Genomic DNA, 22,377 nt, shown 5'->3' on the forward strand with positions numbered 1-22,377 from the left:
AAGTCTGACTAAGCGATGAATGAGAGACGCCAAACTGGAGTGCAAGTTGGTGAGACAGTGACTGAGGAATTGATTGACTTCTGTTGTGACTGAGACTGACAGACACAGACAGACTGGGACTGAGCCCTCCTGTTTTCGGCGGCGATCTAAATACTTGCGTTCGAGAGGGCGATGGCAGAGTGTTGCTAGCTTCTCTCCTTATAGGTTGCATGGGGGCTTAAATATTTTAAATGAAAATATTTTTAGTAGCTGTCTGTCCGGTTGTGAAGTCTCGTAACCGGTTGGCCCTGAGTACTATTAGCACGCAATCTGACTGCATAAAATAACAATAAAAAACGAAAAGAAATTTCCGTTAACACAATTGATTAATTAAGTTCCCAGCAACTATAAAAGCTACAAAACAACAAAGCACAAGTGTAACTGTTCTGTGTGTGGAAGTTAATTCAACATACACATCTGGCAAGGTTTTTCCTCAATACGACAAGATATTTTAAGCACCATTTGCAATGAAGTAATTAAAAAAAAACCATAAATATTATAATTGCACATACAAACCAGAATTACAGTCTAATACATGAACACAAGCCAGATGCATTGTTGACTGAACCTGTGACCAAGAGGCATTGTTACTTATGAAATTTGAAATAATTTTTTTTTTGTTACCTCCATATATATTGACGAAAAATACACTGTGATCATTGCAACATCCCCAAACAAACAGCATCTGCTGTCTCGTCCAACAGAACAACTGCACACGACATGCCCTCAACTAGTACTGCTATCGACATCCTCTCAACAAGCACTGCCCACGGCAACCTCTGAACTACTACCGCCCAGTGGAGGCGGCGGAATAAAACTCTTTAGCGAGATCTCTGGTGCTGTGACTCAGTGTAGCCACCTTTCATATGCACCTCCTCCACGGGATAGAATTTGATGGTATTTTTTCCAGCATTGGTAGTGAAAATACCACCAAATTCGTGCAAAAAAATACAGCCAAAAATAAAAGATAATATTAATAAGTAAATATCACATAACTAAATAAATTTTGGCTTTGAACTGACCCTTCAATAACCTAATATATAAAATACAGTAAAGAATACAAATGCCTGCATACATATGATTTTACATAATAGTTTAAACAAGTATCATTCAATCAATGGCACCAGCGAAGACGAATAGTTGTAGGTAAGAGTCTCATAACATTTCATAAACAGTAAATACACAAAAAATCAGTTTATACAAATATTCACATAAAATCTTTTCAATAGTTCAATAAACAGGTAGCACTCCTCAGAGTAGTTGACAGTTCCAACAGTAGCACAAAGCAATGGTCAACAGGTGCAAACAGCAGTCTCATAACAGTTCACCAGCAGTATTTAAACAGCTCCAACAGTGGCACCCAGCAATGTTGAACAGGTGCAGACACCAACAAGTGACATCATTTCAGTAGAAGCAGTTCCATCAGTGGCACCCAGCAATGTTGAACAGGTGCAGACACCAACAAGTGACATCAGTTCAGTAGAAGCAGTTCCATCAGTGGCACCCAGTAATGTTGAACACGTGCAGACACCAACAAGTGACATCATTTCAGTAGAAGCAGTTCCATCAGTGGCACCCAGCAATGTTGAACACGTGCAGACACCAACAAGTGACATCATTTCAGTAGAAGCAGTTCCATCAGTGGCACCCAGCAATGTAGAACAGGTGCAGGCAGCAATAAGTGACGTCATTTCAGTAGAAGCAGTTCCATCAGTGGCACCCAGTAATGTTGAACAGGTGCAGACAATAACAAGTGACATTATTTCAGTAGAAGCAGTTCCATCAGTTGCACCCAGTAATGTTGAATAGGTGCAGGTAACAGTCCATAATATTCACTATCACTAATCAGACAGTCCATCAGAGTTTACCAGCAGAAATTAAACATTTCCAAGTAGCACCCATCATGTTGAACAAGTGCAGGTAACAGTCCATAACATCCACTATCACTAATCAAACAGTTCATCAGAGTTATTCAGCAGAAATTAAACATTTCCAAGTGGCACCCATCACTGATGATAGGTGCAAGCAATAACAACAGTCTGAATGCACACACAATTGCTTTTACAAAATTATTATCAATGTTCTTACACTAAACATACAAATTTTAATAAACACACAAATGATATCAGATAATTGTCATAATAACTATTACAAATACACAAATATCAGTAAACCTATAATATTTATGGGTGTCAGTACAAGCCACAACAAACAAGTAAAATAATATTTAGGAGGTATGCCAGTACCAATTATTTGGGATTAGGAAAGGAAAACACACAAAACACACTCACTAATCTTTCTAATTGAATAGTGTTAACTGTGTAAATGCAATCCTGTCAAAGATTTGATGGTCAACATGTGTGTCAAGTAGTAGTGGCAGCTGTGTATAACAGTCAATAATAGTTAGTCAACGTCATAGTCATCATGTCAAGACCAATGTTTGCCAAGCCAAATCAAATGTACAGTTGCTGAACAACTGTCAATGTGCCAAGATATTCAAATACTGCTTGTTGACTTAACGAAGTGTGTGTGTGTGTGTGTGTGTGTGTGTGTGTGTGTGTGTGTGTGTGTGTGTGTAGACTATCTTCCCTCTACTTGAGTGTTCTAGTCTGCCATTTTCATCCTCCTTGTTACATATAAACCAACAAAAAAAATATGCTCCTCACTTACTTTACCTCTTATCCACCGAAACTCCAATAACCATCAGCAACACGTAATCTTAATACTCCAATAATAACTCTTACGCCGATACATATAAACCTTATCATCAATATCATTTACCTTACCTCTTGTCCACCAAAACTCCAATAATCAACTTCACACAATTTCAATACCTCAATAATATCTCTTCAATACGTCAATACATATAAACCTTATCGCCAACATCATTTCACTTCCATAACAACTCTTTCCTCTAGTCAGTCTCCTCGAACAAGTACAGATAAAATCCTAGTGCAAACTTCAATTCATCATCCCATACAATCCGAAGACACGATGTCCACACACAACCTCTGTGTAATCCATGAGACCAAATCGTCTACTCATTATGAATTATAAACTACATTTTGGTTAGCTTGTTCATCATTAAATAAAAGAAATTCATACATGACCTCTAACAGCCCTTAGTTTGAATAACTTTCAGTAAGGAAGTACGAGTACGGAGTGTGAATGATCGAAATATTTCACAGTGTGTACACCACTTCAAGAATCATGGCAAAACAGAAGCAAACATGTGGAGTATTTCTTGTGTCAAGTGTCACTTGCTATTTCAATTGCTCACGAAAAATGCAGCGTAGTAACTGTCAATGGTCTAAACCTAGTGTTGGTAAGTCATGACGTTACCTTCCTTCCTATCAGCATCAATTTATACAGCTTCAATAAAACCTCCAGCTCATGTGACTTCAATGAAGTTTCTTGTACCAATGTCGTTCGTAGAATTATAGCAGTTCATTTTCTTATCTTAAAAGATAAGGCACTGAGCGTAAGCAAAACATGCAATAGCTAGTAAATATACCAGTAGAGAACAGAATGTTAACAAGTGGATGTAGCAACAATCTATAATTAATACCGTAGTGTGGCCTAAACTCCATGTTCATACACCGTATATCAGCATTTCTATATACTAAATTAAAGAGTAGTTATGACAACAAAACAAAAATGTGTAAATATGCAATCCATACGCAAAGTAGAAAATATATATCTTACATAATAAACAGGTCATTAGCATCATATTAGCATAAGCAAATAAATGTTCATATGTAATCTTAATGAGTAAAGATGAAGGCGCAAGCAGATAAATCACTAAGAATAACTTACATACATAAACATATCAGCACAACTAATCAGGTAACAATTATAATTTAAATAAATAAGCACAGCAGGCACATAATAAAACATATGACATCAGTGAAAAAGCAGTGCAGCCAAGCGATGCATAATATACATAATTAACAACCCTGTTCATTAAACAATCATTGTCAAAATCAGTTAACACAAAGTATAAATCACGTAATCGCGAGCAGCAAATTACGTATAAAGTACGTACCTAAGTGGAAATATGTTACCTGAAAAATAAACACAGTTAATAGTTACCTTTTTAGTTTATTACTTTCTTCTTCGAAATTACATTCTTCCTGAAATCTTCTCGATAGCAAGTCCTCTTAACATGGGACACACACAGAATTTACCTGAAGTCCTTAAATATTTTATACAAATGTATCCTGAAAAAAACTGAAAGTTAATAACATAATTTATCAAGTCACTATAGCTTTATACTGAATTGAATCAGAGAAATTAGACTGTGTATTTGTTTACGGCTGTCAGTGCATTCGCACTGAGCGCTCGATCAGCTGTAGGTACGCGTGACATAGGAAGAAATTGTTCGCGGTCAACGACCGCCTTGTGCGGCGCGCAGATTTGACTGTTGCTTTGAGTATGTGCCGCCGCCAGAACACGGCGCGGTATCCTTGTATTCTCTGCGTGTATACGTATAACTGTTAGTTTCTCAAAAGTATGTCATTCCACAAAAAATTTAACGTTCGATATATGATGTATTACCTTAGAGCGCCGAGATTTAAGAGTTTCTACTTCGACAGTGATATCATGAATAATTTTGCGAACTCTATATGGACCGTTATAAAGCAGAAAAAATTTGCGACACAAGCCTTTTCCTTTGTGAGACAAACGATGCGACTTAATTAACACCTTTTGACCAACTGACAAGGTTTTTAAACGACCGGGACGTTTAGCTGATTTCTCTCTTCTAGCAGTCGCAGATGCAATATTTTGTAGAGCCAGATTGACAACTTCAGAATGCCGCAGTTTCCGTGAAGGCGGAAAAGGAACGATTTCAGAAATGCGATTTGTCGCTGCTTTATTTTTTAATATCAATATAGGCGGTAACGAAGTTGAATCATTAGGGAGTTCATTCAGAATGTTTTGAAAATACGAAGATACTGATCCCAAGTTCTGTGATTCTGATGACAATAAAGTCGACACAATTTTATTATTTCCTTCATCCATCTCGCTCAAGCGTTAGATTGAGGGTGAAAAAGTGAAATGAAAATTGGTTTAATCTTACGACGCCGTAGAGTATGAAGCTAAATTTTAGATCGAAACTGTGATCCATTATCTGATATAACCTTATCAACATGACCCACTTCTTTAAGAAAATGTTTGATGAAAGCATTAGATACTGAACGAGCTGTTGCTTTGCGTAAAGGTGTAAAACACACATATTTTGATGTCAATTTCACTGCTACCAAAATGTACGCAAAACCATTAGTAGAACGAACCACTGGACCGAACAAATCGACAGCAGCCATGTCCTTTAATTTCGCTGGAATGATAGGAAACAACGGTGCTCTGTGAGAAATTGTTGTCGGGTTAGCCTTTTGACATAAGAACACATCGAATACGTTTTCCATATTACTGAAGTAGCAATTTTCTCGTAATTTATGAAAGCATTTTCTGGGAACAAAGTATGCATAACTGAAATGTGTATACCAAATCAATTTATTAACCCACTCATCAGGAATGCAAACTAACCAGAGTTGTCGACCGATTTTCGTTTAAAAAGAATATCATTGCGAACTAAATAATACTGTCAAATCGCTACGCTTTCCTTTCTCCTCCACTTCTCCTTAATGTTCTTCCAGATTGGATCCTTGTTTTGCTCCTTAGCGATGTTCTGGAGCGAAGACAAAATAAAATTTTCAAACGCAACACCTTGAATATACATCAAACAATAATTGTTTTCTTTGCAGTCCTCCTCAGCACTTTGTTTCAAACCCATAGGTGCACGTGATAAAGCATCAGCAGTAATATTTAAAGAACCCTGTATGTAAACAATACTAAAATCAAATTCCTGTAGATACAGCGTCCATCGTGACAATCTTCCATGTGTTAATTTTGTTGACATAAGAAATTCCAAAGCTCGATGATCGGTGTAAACCTTAGTATGTCTGCCATACAAAAATATGCGAAATTTTGTGAAAGCCCAAACAATAGCCAAGGCTTCAAGTTCCGTAATCGAATAATTCTTTTCTGATTTAGATAGAACACGACTTCCAAATGCAACAGTCTTCTGTACTACAACGCCGATTTCTTCTCTCTCTTGAAATAAGTGTTCACCTAGGCCTTTGTATGATGAGTCCGTCGCTAAACAAAAATCTTTAGATAAATCCGGATGTGAAAGAAGTGGAGCAGCGACTAAAGCATCAGGAAGTTGTTCAAATTCTGATTGAGCTTCCTCATCCCAACACCAATTAGAATTCTTTCCAGATAGTTCGCATAAACGAGGTGTAGCCAAATTGTCCAACCTAACAAAGCGTCTAAGAAAATTACAGACACCAAGGAAACTACGAACATCACGTTTTGTAGTAGGAACAGCAAAATTACCAATAGCGTCTAATTTCTCTGGGTCAGGAAGAATACCTTCTGTAGAAATAATATGACCAAGAAATTTCAGCTGAGAACGACCAAATTCAGATTTTTCCAAGTTCACTGTAATGCCAACTCTTGCAAAAATTTGTAATAATGAATCCAAAATTTTGTTATGCTCACTCCAAGAACGTTTAGCAATAAGAATATCGTCAACATATGAAGTAATATTGTAGCGAAGATAAACAGGTAAAATATTGTTTAAACTACGAATAAATGCTGCTGAAGATACAGTAAGTCCAAACGGTAATTTCCGAAATTGATAACAGTTACCAAAGACTAAAAAGGCAGTGTATTTTCTACAATCAGGGTGCAGTCCTATTTGCCAAAAACTTGCGCGCGTATCAATCGTGGGTAAAACTTTAATTCCATGGAAATGTTGACGAAGTTCATCTAAATTTTGTGGACGGTCAGCTTCAGGAATGATGATATTATTTATTTGTCTGGAATCCAGAACCAAACGAATTGACCCATCCTTTTTAAGAACGACATGTAATGGGCTGGTATAAGGACTGACTGCTGGCTCAATAATGCCTTCATCTAACATGCATTGAAGTTCACTCTTAACCTTGTCTCTATACGCCAAAGGAATAGCGTACGTTTTTCCTCGAAATAGTGTGTGTTCTTTTAATTTAAGTAAGTATTGTAAGCCTTGTATAGTTCCTGTGTGTTGACTAAATACTGTAGCATATGAAGTCAAAATTTGGTGCAGTTCTTCTCTTGCAACGTCATCTGGCACTTCAGCTTTGTTAATTTTTTCATTAATTAATTCTTCGCTATTAGTTATATCATCCATCCCGTCTCTATATTTATTGTCGTTGTCATGAATGAACACACTGTCGTCATAATACTCAGCGAAAACATCAGAAGTAAGAAAACTTAAACATTTTGTGTCTGATTCAAATATCGTTAAACACTCGAAAAATTTCAAACATCTCGGCATTCCGGCAACAGTCAAGTTCACACTTCCTTCCTTAAAGTTTAAAATTGCCTTATGTGTGTTAAGAAACTCCATACCTAATATAATTTGTGTACTGAGTAATGGAACAATAATAAAATTAGCAGAAAATTCATATCCTTGACAAATGTAATTTAAGTTGGTCTGTTGTTTGACTTCCACACTTTTTCCAGAAACAGCTCCTCGAATTGTAGATTTAGAAACAGGTAACACAGGACAAGCAATAGTTCTTACACATATAAGAAAAACTGATTCACTAATAACATTCAATGGGCTCCCAGAATCTAAAACCGCAGTGAACTTATTCTTACCCACACATACTTCAATAACAGAATGTAAAAATGCGTCTACATTATTTTTCTTTTCGTCTAGCAAAATGTCTCATGTCTTCCAGACGTACATAGTGTAATGTAGTGTCATTACTTTCTGAACCGTATATATTGCTACCAGAAGCCGAAGCTACAAGTCATTGTCGATTGTTTGCGTCACGTCTTTGATTATTGGCGTCATTTTGCAGATCAATTTCTACGATTTGCACTTGTCTCTCTGAATTTCTGACACGCGGAGGATGCCAATTAGGTCCTTCCTGTCTGTTACATGTAAATTCTTGGTTGTGTCTGTTATCAAAATTTCTGTTTTCGTGGCTATCTGCATGACTACTTCTTGTGCAATTTCGACTGTCGGATCTGAAATTACTGTTAGATCTACTACCCCGGTTATTTCAGTAGTAAGAATTTCTATTATTGTGTGAATAATTTCTGTCTTGATGATACCGATTACTGTTTCCTTATGATTGATCATTCCGGTAGGAATTTCCGTTGTTATAATTGTCTGTGTAATTTCTGTTAGAACGTCTGTTATTGTCATAAGGCTGGTATCTATTGTCCTGTCTGCTTCGTCTGTCATTCTCAAAATTACCCATATAACGTCCGTTCCGATCATTATTCCTTCTCTCTGAAAATCTATTGTGATTACCGTTACTGGAAAAATTACAATAAGTCTCGTCGTCGTTGTCATACTCAAGTTCTTGTAGCAAAGTCTTAAAAGTCTCAATGACGTCTTTACATCTTCCGGCTAAAGCAATTTGTCTTATCGATTGTGGCAGCTTAGTTAAGCAAATGCGAATTAATTCAATCGGGCTTTAAGGGTTGGAAAGGAATTGTTTCTTTCCAATCATTTCTTCAAAATATTCTGCCGGCGTGCGGAACTCAGACTGTTTAAAATTACGCTGTGTAATATGACTATGTTTGACTCTGTCTTGCGTGTTTTCAGACCAATATGCCGATAGAAATGCATGATAAAAATCATTTAAATTATTATAATCTCTAGTAAGTGCGCGCATCCGCGTCGCCGGTTCGTTTTCTAAATATCCACACATAAATTCCAATTTGTGACTTAGTGGCCAGTTTGGTGGAAGTGCGTACATAAATTGATCTAACCATGAAAATGGATATATGTCATTCTTAGAATTGCGAAAGATCTTAAATTTCCGAACAGTTAAAAAGTGTTTATAGTCAAAGTTTTCTCCTCGTGGCGACAAAGACCTACCGCGTCTGTCTCAGTCCGAATGTCGATTATTGTCAAGTTCGCGCGCCTGGCGCTCTCTTGTTGCGTCTCGTAAATGAAATAAATTATTTTCTTCGAAACCCGCTGCTATCTGTGATTCTAAATTTCTTCTACTGTCTTTTCCTACGATTTCGCTTTCAATTTGTTTGACTTGCTTTCGTAAAGCCTCAAATTTCCTTTTAACGCTTTCATTGAATTTTCCCTGATTTTCAACAAGTTTGTTTATGTTCTGGTACTCTTCGGTTTCTGCAAATGGCAATGGAGCTGCATCATCTGAATCTCTGTCCCCATTTAAACTAAGACTTGTCAATTTATCTGAAATCTACTCAACTCTTTCCGATAAGTCACCTATTTGTTCTTTCTGTTTATTTACGTCTTCCGTAAGTGTCGCGACTCGGGTTTCAGTATTGACACATTTAGTAGTTATCTGTTCATATTGTTGTGTTAGGTTACTTATTCTGTCATTTGGTACGGATTCCTCGATTCTTTCAAATATTTCTTCCTTATCGAGTGCACGTTGTAAATTTAACTCTGAAAATTTTTGTACTATCACGCGATCTCTTTCTTCCTGTTCTCTATCCTGTTCCTTTTGTCTGATTTCTATTGAAATTAATCTATTATTGTGAGCATTCAAAATCGGTTGTACTTCTTCTCTAATTTCTTTCTTTAATTCATCTTTCATGTTTTTAAAACATGCCCCTATTCGTGAGTCTAACTGTGTTTCCATTGTTTCCATCTCGGTTTTAATTGTTCCTATTTATGAGTCTAACTGTGTTTCAATTGCTCCCAACTGTGATCCCAAATTTAATATAGCACCCATCAACTGCTCCATATTAACTGGTTCAAAATTATTTTCGCCCCTAACATTTCCCGTAAAACTAACTTCTTTCGTCATAGCCGTAAAGCTATCTGTGTTTGATACTATTTCAGAATATTCTATCGTTAATCTCGTATTCTGTGAATTTTTTGATCGTGAAAAATTTTGAACTGATTCCGGACTATTTTCCCGGCTTATTAAATTGTTTTCTACTTCATTGTTCATCGTACTGTTCTCCTGTGTTAGCGAGTTCGCTATGTTAACAATTTCGTCATTCTGACTATCCATCATTTTTGCCTTTTTCATCGATCGCGTAATCATTTACAAAAGATACAAAACTCGTCATTATACGAAAATTACACACAATATAACACTTTATCGCCAACAATACCATTCACAAGAAATGCTTCCCGACAAAGAAGCCTAATGAACAATTAAAACCTTCACAATTGCAGAAAATTGTCAAACCCGTATACTACTCATCAAAAATTAAATTCCACAAAAATTCCATCAGAAGAATGACAAGACAACTACAAATGTTCAATTACAAAATCTATACGTGAAATATAGACTACAATTACAAAACTACAAATTACTAGATCAATACTACTGTCTGCTATTTTTACTATCAAAAGAATTCCGAGGGACGATCCGAAGCAGCGGTCGCCACGTGCATGGGACTTAATTATTTTAAATGAAAATATTTTTAGTAGCTGTCTGTCCGGTTACGAAGTCTCGTAACCGGTTGGCCCTGAGTACTATTAGCTTGCAATCTGACCGCATAAAATAACAATAAGGAATGAAAGGAAATTTCCGTTAACACAATTGATTAAGTAAGTCCTCAGCAACTATAAAAGCTACGAAACAACAAAGCACAAGTGTAACTGTTCTGTGTGTGGAAGTGTGATTCAACGTACACATCTGGCACGGTTCTTCCTCAATACGACAAGATATTTTAAGCACAATTTACAATGAAGTAATTAAAAAAACCAGAAATATAATTGCACATCCAAATCAGAATTACAGTCTACTACATGAACACAAGCCAGATGCTTTGTTGACTGAACCTGTGACCAAGAGGCATTGTTATTTAGGAAATTTGAAATAATTTTTTTTTTTACCTTCATATATATTGACGAAAAATACACTGTGATCATTGCAACATCCCCAATCAAACAGCATCTGCCGTCTCGTCCAACAGAACAACTGCACACGACATGCCCTCAACTAGTACTGCCCACGGCAGCCTCTGAACTACTACTGCCCAGTGGAGGCGGCAGAGTAAAACTCTTTGGCGCAATTTCTGGCGCTGTGACTCAGTGTAGCCACCTTTCAAGGTGCGCTTGATCTAGCGCCTACTGTCGACCTTCTTGATACATCTTTGCTGACCAGTGTGATGGCGACAACTTACACCAGCACACTACTCGGTAATACTACAACCTCTGGTAGCCAAAGAATACGTATCACTCATGTGTCCATCATGCAAAGATGCTCGAAGTGGTAAACACTCCGAGCAACTGTGATTCCTTTTCGTATTTACGTTCAAAGATACGCCACGTAGCAAACATACCAGACAAACTTTGATATCTTACAACCTTCACATTTTTTTACAACCATTACTCCTAATAGAGTTTGGAAGGTAGGAGACGAGATACTGGCAGAAGTAAAGCTGTGAGTACCGGGCGTGAGTCGTGCTTCGGTAGCTCAGATGGTAGAGCACTTGCCCGCGAAAGGCAAAGGTCCCGAGTTCGAGTCTCGGTCGGGCACACAGTTTTAATCTGCCAGGAGGTTTCATATCAGCGCACACTCCGCTGCAGAGTGAAAATCTCATTCCCTAATAGAGATATCTTTCAACTTCTTTTGTATTAACATTTTTGCACTGAACTTGTACTACGCTTTGTATTAAATGTAAGTAAAGGGTTAGAAAAGTGAGGTTACGCTGTAAAAAAATGAGACTCTTTAATAAAGACGAAAAGCCAAGGCACTCGTCATAGTATTTAAAATATTTACTAACCAGTGCAACCATTGTTTTCAAAATTTCTACATCATTTTATTAGCTAAATCTATATATGGGTTACATATATTTAAAATTACTAGAAACATTACTTGTCACTGTCAGTTTCAGAAGAGAGTTAACGGTACAGCTCAACAGGCAGTTTTTAATATCAGTCAGGACATAATGTGAGACATAGAATTAGCTCCTCATAATTATAACTGAATGATGTACATCAAGTTTTAGTGGATGAATGAAAATCGTTAAATCGGGTGCTGATAGCTGCACGAAAATACTGGTTGTGTGCTCTTAGAAAATAATGAGTAACCGTAAAGGGTGGTAAATGTTGGCTTATTATTGCTACAAGTCGTTAATCTGACGTTTACATTCTGGAAAACTTAACGTGCGCACATAAATTATTGAACTTTTCATGAAAGGATTGTTGGAGGGAGCACTTATTTCTTGACAGCGGGTGGAATAATAGGATGTGCCGCGTGACTGTTGTTGTGTCTGCATCACTAAACGACTATCACGGAACCCGGAACCACGTACCATTTCCAGATTCTCAATCTAGTGTCTTCAAGTGGCAACACATATTTTATTCTGAACATTTCGCGTAATTATTAATCGAATTTTAAAATTTAAAATGTTCTGATAATCTCCTTGTTAAGAGATAAAAGCTTATGCCAAAACATTAACACCAGGAGACAAGTATTTGGAACTACGTTTGTCATGAGCAAACGTATCCGACGGCGCACAATTAACTGGACTTTACTCATCCTTTATTTCGTAATTAGTACCCCTAGCGACTTCCAACCTATTTTCCACATAACTTCAGACCTTTTTTCGCTTTCACCCTCCACAAAACGGTGAAAGGAAAGTTGTTTATCACTTACTACTTTTTCACTGTTGATGAAGTAAACCTTCAGTATCGGTTGTGTCGTTTTAACTAAATACTTCTTAACTATCGACTCTACCTGCAGTAGAGTTTGCAGACAGTACTCACGCATACCACTGAATTTACGTGTAAAATTGTATCATTGTACGACACATACTTTAGAAGATAAGCTGGCATAAACACTGAGATGCATGAAAAAATTAATTTTGGTTTAAAATGGAGCGCAAACATCCAGTGATTCATAATGAGAGCTGGTAACGACTTCCAACAAATTGGAATTAGAATTTCAAAGCTTTTCTAAACTATTTTTTGCTTTCATGCTTAGCGTAATACATTGAAGCCCCAAAGAAACTGGTATAGACGCGCGTATTAAAATACAGACATGTATAACAGGATGAACCCGGCGTTGCGGTCGGCAACGCTTTTATAAGACAACAAGTGTCTGGCGCAGTTGTTAGATCGGTTGCTGCTGTTACAATGGCAGGTTATCAAGATTTAAGCATGTTTGAATGTGGTGTTATAGTCGGCGCACGAGCGATGTTACACTGCGTCTCCGAGGTAGCGTTGAATTGGGGATTTTCCCGTACTACTATTTCACGACTGTAACCAGAATATCAGGAATCCGGCAAAACATCAAATCTCCGACATCGCTGCGGCCGGAAAAGAATCCTGCAAGAACGGGACCAACGACGACTGAAGATAATCTTTCAACGCGACAGAAGTGCAATCCATCCGTAATTTGCAGCAGATTTCAATGCTGGGCCATCAACAAGTGTCAGCGTGTGAACCATTCAGCGAAATATCATAGATATGGGCTTTCATAGCCAAAGGTCCACTTCAGTACCCTTGATTATTCCATGACAAAAAGCTTTACGCCTCGCCGGGCCCGTCAACAACGACACTGGACTCTTGAAGACTGGAAACATGTTGCCTTGGCGGGCGAGTCTCTTCTCAAGTCGTATCGAGCGGATGGACGTGTACGGGTATGAAGGCAACCTCATGAATCTATGGCCCTGCATGTCTTCATTATATTGTTCATGCTCGTGGAGGCTCTGTAATGGTGTGGGTTGCGTGCAGTTGGAGTGATATGGGACCCCTTATACGTCTAGATATGACACTGACAGGTGAGACGTACGTAAGCATCCTGTCTGATCATCTGCACCCATTCATGTCCATTGTGCATTGCGACGGACTTGGGCAATTCCAGCAGGACAATGTGATACCCAACAAATCCAGAATTGCTACGGAGTGGCTCCAGGAACACCCTTCTGAGTTTAAAAACTTCCGATGACCAGCAAACTGCCCAGATATGAACATTATTGAGCATATCTGGAATGCCTTGCAACGTGCTGTTCAGAAGAGATCTCTACCCACTGGCACTCTTACGGATTTATGGACAGCCCTGCAGGATTCATGGTGTCAGTGCCCTCCAGCACTATTTCAGGCATTAATCGAGTTCATTCCACGCCGTGTTGTGGCACTTCTGCTTGTTCACGGGGGCCATACATGACATTAGACTGGTGTACCAGTTCCTTTGTCTCTTCAGTGTATATTTAACACACCAAATAATTCTTCAATTAATGACAGTTATGAAGCTGTTGTAGTGGTGGTACATGCACAGGCATGTCTTTCACGTGCCACAGTAGATATTGCTTTTTCCTTCTTTAGATTACAGAGTGCACACCATCACCAAATTCAACGCATCCATTTTGTCACTCAGGTGATCTCAGCTTTATGAATAACAAACAAATACTTTGAGGAAAGTTTGTTTTGTTATCGTTAAGTTCAAAATTGTAGCCCTCTTGCAACTGACTTGGTGTTACGGACATTATTTATAAAACTGACAAATCGAAATTACTGGCCTAACCACCCGTACGCGCTCCAATATTTCAATATATCGCTTGTTAATACGATGGCACCACCTGAAGTCTACACGGCAAATTACAAGTGCTATGGGTGTTGTACTTTTACCTTTTATTCATTTGACAACCGATATGGGAGCATTCTGTTTTATTAATGACCAACCAAGTGGAGTTACTTTAATATATTTACACTTTGATAATGTCGACGGCACATGTGTGTGAACATATACACAAAGTGTAACGCCAATCTGAAGATGACAGCACGATTCTTACGAGCTTAGCTTTCGCAAAAAATATATGCCTATTAATGGTGAGCCATGGTGGTTCGCTGCCAGTCGATTTCCGCATAAAGGGTAATATTTGATCGGTTGCCGAACGAAGAAGGAGATGGCGCTCGACCGAAGCGAGGTGAGCTGAGCTGCGGAGAGCAAAGTGGCCGGCCACCGGTGGGGTGGGGTAAAGTACAGGCAAGGCAGATCGGAAAGGCCAGTGCGGCGATTGCTGCCAAATTTTGCTGTGGGGTTGGCAGTGGACTGGAATGGTCACTGTTGTTGTCTAGATGCCGTGGACTTGCCGCACGTTACCTTAGTTTCTTTTCGCCTTTCCCGATAGTGGTTTCTGGGCGGACTGGAAGCAGAAGTTTTCATCTATTTTGAAACCGGGCTGCAATACCTTGTTACATTCTTAATCCATTGTTTGAGATAGCTTCTGCTTGATTTGTGATTTGTGTGAGAAAGAATGTGACCTCTCAATAGCTGTGAGGCGTTTGCGCTTGGATATATTTATAAACATGTTTTGTGCACCATTGCTTCTTAAGGATCGTATGTGAGCAGCTTCACTAACTGCTTACAGGACTTTTTCTTTATATAAGGAACAATTTCTTGCCATGATTGTAAATCCCATATCTCTGGCATGCCTGTTGTTGCATTTTAGGATGTTTCAGTTGTGCCGTATAGAGCTCCAGTATAACTAAATGTGCTTCACCGCGCGCTTGTGCGGATTCGTTTTCTGGATGAGTTATTTTTCCTATCCGTGTGCTGGCGGGAGCGAGGCAAATTTTAAGCTAGAGGCACTTTTACCTCTCTTTCGAGTATTTAAACATTAATGAATATCGATCTGTGAATACGCCCCCTCAGGGCTCTGAGCTGACTGTAATTTTAAGGTTTTATGAAATTCATTTAATCCGTGATTGCTAAGAAAGGTGTTAATTTGCAGTCGCCATCCATGCTTTGCTGTTCCATTCAGGCGAAAAATGTTTAAGAGGTGGTGTTGTTTTGCTTTGGTTAGTTGATGCATGCCACTAAACTGGAGACGCACTTGTACTTTATATCGATTTATTTGACATCCTTGTTAGTTCGGCCATAAGAAGCAGGAATGAAATGTTGTTTCAGTGTTACTGTACATACACAGTTCCTATAGAACCTGTATTTCTGCTATTTGCAGCTTATTTGGGCAATTGCTCGTAAGCAAAATTTGCACATTGGGTTTTGAGTGCCTAAGGTGGGCACGTGATATCTGTTCTTCAACTAATACATGTGGGCTTTAGGTGCGCCTGTCATGTTTGCTGTTCAAAGGTCTCGGGTAAAGCTCGGTCGGTCGCGTGTTTGTCCTGGCCTGGCTGCGCAGTCCATTGAGCAAGACTGCCTTCTGGATTGATTGGTCGGTTACACTGGCGCCTTGATATCCGGACAGACAACCCACACATTGCAAATATCAGCCGGTGTGTGAGATAATCGCAACGGGTCCCTATTCTGCTTCTAATTTGGAGCCTCTACAGAAAAGCTAAGTTTCATTGAATTTGAAAACTTTGCTAACTCTCTTATCTTTGTGGACATGTTAAAGCAATTTTTTCTCTTTCAATAAGCCTTGGCCTTTAGCAATTGTGGCTCAAATTATTGTGAGCTTCGTGTAACAGATGATGTGTTCTGTTGTGTTTTACTGACGAACGTATTTACAGGCTGTGTAACGAATTCTTTCTTTAGGTTAAAGGAGAGCGTGTATTTGCTCAGAGTGTTGAATGCCATTAAAATTTTCTTACTAACCACATTTGGTGAAGCTAATTGGTAATTGTTAATGGCCCCTTTTAAATTATTTCAATTATTTCAGTTATTTAATCTGTTATACTTGTTTCTAGAATTGGTTTGTTGGTGCAATAAATCTAGTTGAAAAGATCACTCCGGGGCCCAGTCTTTCCATTTTGGTTCTTTGTCGGCGTTCTTTTGGTCGTGAATTTCCTCGTCAAATTGCAAGATGCAGGTGTGCCAACACCTTGAGATCTCACTGCGCCGGGAAGTAGGATTAACTCTTAAAAACGCGAATATGTCTAGATGTTTTGATAAAAGTGTCTTTGTACACGACACATGAGTCGCAAACCTACGAAGTGCCTTCAATAAGTAAGGCAACATATGTTGTTGTTGTGGTCTTCAGTCCTGAGACTGGTTTGATGCAGCTCTCCATGCTACTCTATCCTGTACAAGCTTCTTCATCTCCCAGTACCTACTGCAACCTACATCCTTCTGAATCTGCTTAGTGTATTCATCTCTTGGTCTCCCTCTACGATTTTTACCCTCCACGCTGCCCTCCAAAGCTAAATTTGTGATCCCTTGATGCCTCAAAACATGTCCTACCAACCGATCCCTTCTTCTAGTGAAGTTGTGCCACAAACTTCTCTTCTCCCCAATCCTATTCAATACCTCCTCATTAGTTATGTGATCTACCCACCTTATCTTCAGCATTCTTCTGTAGCACCACATTTCGAAAGCTTCTATTCTCTTCTTGTCCAAACTGGTTATCGTCCATGTTTCGCTTCCATACATGGCTACACTCCATACAAATACTTTCAGAAACGACTTCCTGACACTTAAATCTATACTCGATGTTAACAAATTTCTCTTCTTCAGAAACGATTTCCTTGCCATTGCCAGTCTACATTTTATATCCTCTCTACTTCGACCATCATCAGTTATTTTACTCCCTAAATAGCAAAACTCCTTCACTACTTTAAGTGTCTCATTTCCTAATCTAATCCCTTCAGCATCACCCGATTTAATTTATTTGTTAGAATTCAGCTTTCCTTTATTTTGCGCAATTCGCTAATTGTTTCGGTCAGTGACCATTATCCAGCTTAGCTTGAATTTTGAAAATTATTTGGCTGCTGCATATCCCAATCTGCTCTCTGCCAGTTTCTGTTGAAAAATGGACATAGTAAAATATTCTCGCTTCAGCCCCTGTGGTTGCATGAACTTCTCATAGGTGGCAGCGTTAAACATCTGGTGTGTGTGACGCAGGTGCGTTCCAAACAATGAGCTGTCATTGAGTCATTCAGTTTCTTTTGGCGGGAAACCAGAGGATCTCAGATATTCACAGGCGCTTGCAGAATGTCGACAGACATCTGACAGTGATCAAAAGCACGGTGAGTCGTTGGGCGAGTCTTCCGTCATCTTCGGAACAAGGTCGCGCAAACCTGTCCGATCTCTCATGTGCTGGCCGGCCGCACACTGCTATGACTCCTGCAGGAATTTGAAGAAATAACTTCAGTGCATTCGTCACCACAAAAACTTAGACGTTCTGCAAGACAGCACAAGGGGTCATAAAAGTCTGTGCGCTAGAGAGGCGCTCGAAAAGCGTCATAGGATTATTCTTCCTCATCCACGCTACAGCCCGGATCTCGAACATTACGACTTCTATCTGTTTGGCCCAATGAATGATGCACTCCGCTGGAAGCAGTACGTGGATAATGGAGAGATTATTGATGCGTGAAGACGTTTGCTGAGGCCTCGAGTAAAGAGACCCCTTCTAGTAAGGTGGCGTACAGCCGTTGCATTAAAAAGACTTAAAAACGAAGTTTTTTAGCCGAAAAGAGGGCGGAAGGGAATAACATAGTTCTTAGGAATCCTGAACAGAACTAACCTGCTTTCAGAAAAGAGTAAATTGCATTTGATATTGAACGCCCCTCGCACTTTCATTCTTTTACATCCCTAACTAAGCCCAAAACATATTCGCGTTTTTTGTGGTATGACAGGAGAATTTTTCATTCTCTTTCGCAACTTTTACAAAATTTTGACATTAGACCGCCATAGCTTTGCAACCGATGTAGATTTTTCTTGGGCAACGTCTTTCGAACCATGTCGCTTATTTCGTGGCAACGGATAAGGCTTTCACCAAACAGCAGGACGACGATTAAGAACATGTATTTTTCTACTTTCTTCCTGAATTTGAACTGATTCGCAGAAGTTAAAAAAAAAACAACATAAGTGGCGCAAGCACAAAAAAAGTGTTTTTAGCCCATGAATTCCGAAAGGAGCTAGATTTCTGAAAGAGAGTTTTCTGCATCATCGTAAGAATGCATTTTTTTGTTTATTTCACTTTAAAACATACGAGCTACATTTAACTTGACATTAACCTATCGTATCTCGACAACAGATAAACATTATTGGACAAATAGTTTCGTTTTGAGTTTATCCATTTATCTACCATAGTGCAAAATTTGAACCGATTCGTACATGTTTACAGCGTAGAAATGGGCGCTTCAGGAACCTCCCAGAAGTACGTGCTTTTTGCATGTATTTTCACGTGAAATTCAAACGGTGCACATATAAAAGGTGCGCCGGCCGGAGTGGCCGAGCGGTTCTAGGCGCTACAGTCGGGAACCGCGAGACCGCGAGGGTCGCAGGTTCGAATCCCAGCTGGGGCATGGATGTGTGTGATGTCCTTATGTTAGTTAGGTTTAAGTAGTTCTAAGTTCTAGGGGATTGATGACCACAGAAGATAAGTCCTATAGTGCTCAGAACCATTTGAACCATTTTTATAAATGGTGCCATTAGGTGAGGACTAGCTTCAGCCTAGTTGCAAAACGTATTAATCAATTCGCAGAATCTGCCTAGGTGCCAGCTCCGGTTCGTTGTTCACCTGCTTACTATACCGTAACATCCAAACGGCCACTGGTGTGGGCTGAGTCAAAAAGTTTTCAACCAGTGTTCGTAGCTCCTAAACGAACCGATCACGAAGACCCCACCCATATAAACTGCGATCGTGCCCGGAGCCTTCTCAGAAATATTTATTATTACAGAGCTTCTGCAACGATTAGGAGGTGCGATGCTTCCCTTCAGGAGTTTGGTCAGCTGCAGATATTAACACATTCCTTGAAATTCCACTGCACAACGATGTTTTCAATGCAGGGTTGCAAGATCCCCAAATGTATTATAATCAGACTCATACTCACTCGTCTCAAACAGCTATTAAAAATTTGTGTTCGGAACAGAAAAGTGGAAAAATGCCGTTGTATTGAACAGAGGATAAACCGTCACAGATATTGCCATTCTCTATTTCGTCTGAAAAACCAGCCATGTTTTTGAGAGAAGACCCGTTGACGTTGTTTCGATTGCTTCCACAACAGTACAAGGAGATTTACAGCGAACGTTGCAAGCTTTGATGGCAAGAAAGGAGATCTGCAACAAACAGAAGTCAGTTCTGATGAAATTCGTTTCATGAATTTAATTCTGTATAACTCTTGAAGGCCCAACGGTACCGACCGGCCGTCATCTTCATACCACAGGCGTCAATGGATGCGGATATGGAGGGGCATGTGGTCAGCACACCGCTCACCCGGCCGTGTGTCAGTTTACGAGACCGGAGCCGCTACTTCTCAATCAAGTAGCTCCTCAGTTTGTCTCAAAAGGGCTGAATGCACCCCGCTTGCAAACAGCGCTCGGCAGCCCAAATGTTCGCCAATCCAAGTGCTAGCCCAGCCAGACAGTGCTTAACTTCGGCAATCTGACGGGATCCGGTGTTACCACTGCGGTAAGGCCGTTGGCAGAGTACAGAGAAGATAAAACAAATAACCAACTGATTCTGTTGACTAAAGTTCTAGCAGTTAAAATATTAGTACAGTGTTCAGAACTTGTATTATATCAAATAAAACGTAGTGCGTCTGTTTTAAAGGAACCTGGAACAAAATCTTTCTTATTGGCGCATAGAACCTGCCAGTTTCCTCTATGGCGCTTAGAACGTACTTAATACATCATTTTTTCTACTTTATCTCGTTATTTTTTGTAGTGATGACGTTGGCAGCAAAACTTTGATGTGTTAGACACATTCTCCATTTTTCGGATTCGAATAATTTATGTACAGAACAGTTGTGAGATTTGACATTTAGAACGTTTTCCATTTCCACTCCTCAACTGAAAATGTTCCTATTTTATTATTACCTACACTACTGGCCATTAAAATTGCTACACCACGAAAATGACGTGCTACATACGCGAAATTTTACCGACAGGAAGATGATGCTGTGATATGCAAATGATTAGCTTTTCAAAGCATTCTCACAAGGTTGGCGCCGATGGCGACACCTACAACGTGCTGACATGAGGAAAGTTTCCAACCGATTTCTCATACACAAACAGCAGCTGACCGGCGCTGTTTGGTGAAACGTTGTTGTGATGCCTCGTGTAAGGAGGAGAAATGTGTACCATCACATTACCGACTTTGATAAAGGTCGGATTGTAGCCTATCGCGATTGCAGTTTATCGTGTAGTGACATTGCTGCCCGCGTTGGTCGAGATCCAAAGACTGTTAGCAGAATATGGAATCGGTGGGTTTAGGAGGGTAATATGGAACGCCGTGCTGGATCCCAACGTCCTCATATCACTAGCAGTCAAGATGACAGGCATCTTATCCGCATTGCTGTAACGGATCGTGCAGCCACGTCTCGATCCCTGAGTCAACAGATGGGGACGTTTGCAAGAGAACAACCATCTGCACGAACAGTTCGATGACGTTGGTAGCAGCATAGACTATCAGCTCGGAGACCATGGCTGTGGTTACCCTTGACGCTGCATCACCGACAGGAGCGCCTGCGATGGTGTACTCAACGACGAACCTGGGTGCACGAATGGCAAAACGTCAGTTTTTCGGATGAATCCGGGTTGTGTTTGCAGCATCATGATGGTCGCATCCGTGTTCGGCGACATCGCTGTGAACGCACATTGGAAGCGTGTATTCGTCATCGCCATACTGGCGTATCACCAGCCGTGATGGTATGGGGTGCCATTGGTTACACGCCTCGGTCACCTCTTGTTCGCACTGACGGCACTTTGAACCGTGGACGTTACATTTCAGATGTGTTACAACCCGTGGCTCTACCCTTCATTCGATCCCTGCGAAACCCTACATTTCAGCAGGATAATACATGACCGCATGTTGCAGGTCCTGTACGGGACTTTCTGGATAGAGAAAATGTTCTACTGCTGCCCTGGGCAGCACATTCTCCACATTCTCCAGATTTCTTACCAACGGGAAACGTCTGGTCAATGGTGGCCGAGCAACTGGCTCGTCACAATACACCAGTCACTACTCTTGATGAACTGTGGTATGGTGTTGAAGCTGCATGGGCAGCTGTTTCTGTACACGCCTTCCAAGCTATGTTTGACTCAATGCCCAGACGTATCAAGTCCGTTATTACGGCCAGAGGTGATTAGTCTGGGTACTGACTTCTCAAGATCTATGCATCCAAATACTGTGAAAATGTAATCACATGTTTGCTCTAGTATAACATATTTGTCCAATGAATACACGTTTATGATCTGCATTTCTTCTTGGTGTAGCAATTTTAATGGCCAGTAGTGTATATGTATTTTTCCAGAAATACCAACGACTTTATCTTGCACCTAATCGCAGGTGTCACAATGATAAAGTACATGGCTAAAGAGCTGGCCTCTGTGTCCCTATGGATCTACCTAGTCCTAATCGTGGCATTTTGTTGTTAACCTAAGATGAGCTTTATCTTCGTAGTCACGCGCTCTC

The sequence above is a fragment of the Schistocerca serialis genome, chromosome 4 (genome assembly GCF_023864345.2).
Source record: "Schistocerca serialis cubense isolate TAMUIC-IGC-003099 chromosome 4, iqSchSeri2.2, whole genome shotgun sequence".
Classification (NCBI taxonomy): domain Eukaryota; kingdom Metazoa; phylum Arthropoda; class Insecta; order Orthoptera; family Acrididae; genus Schistocerca; species Schistocerca serialis.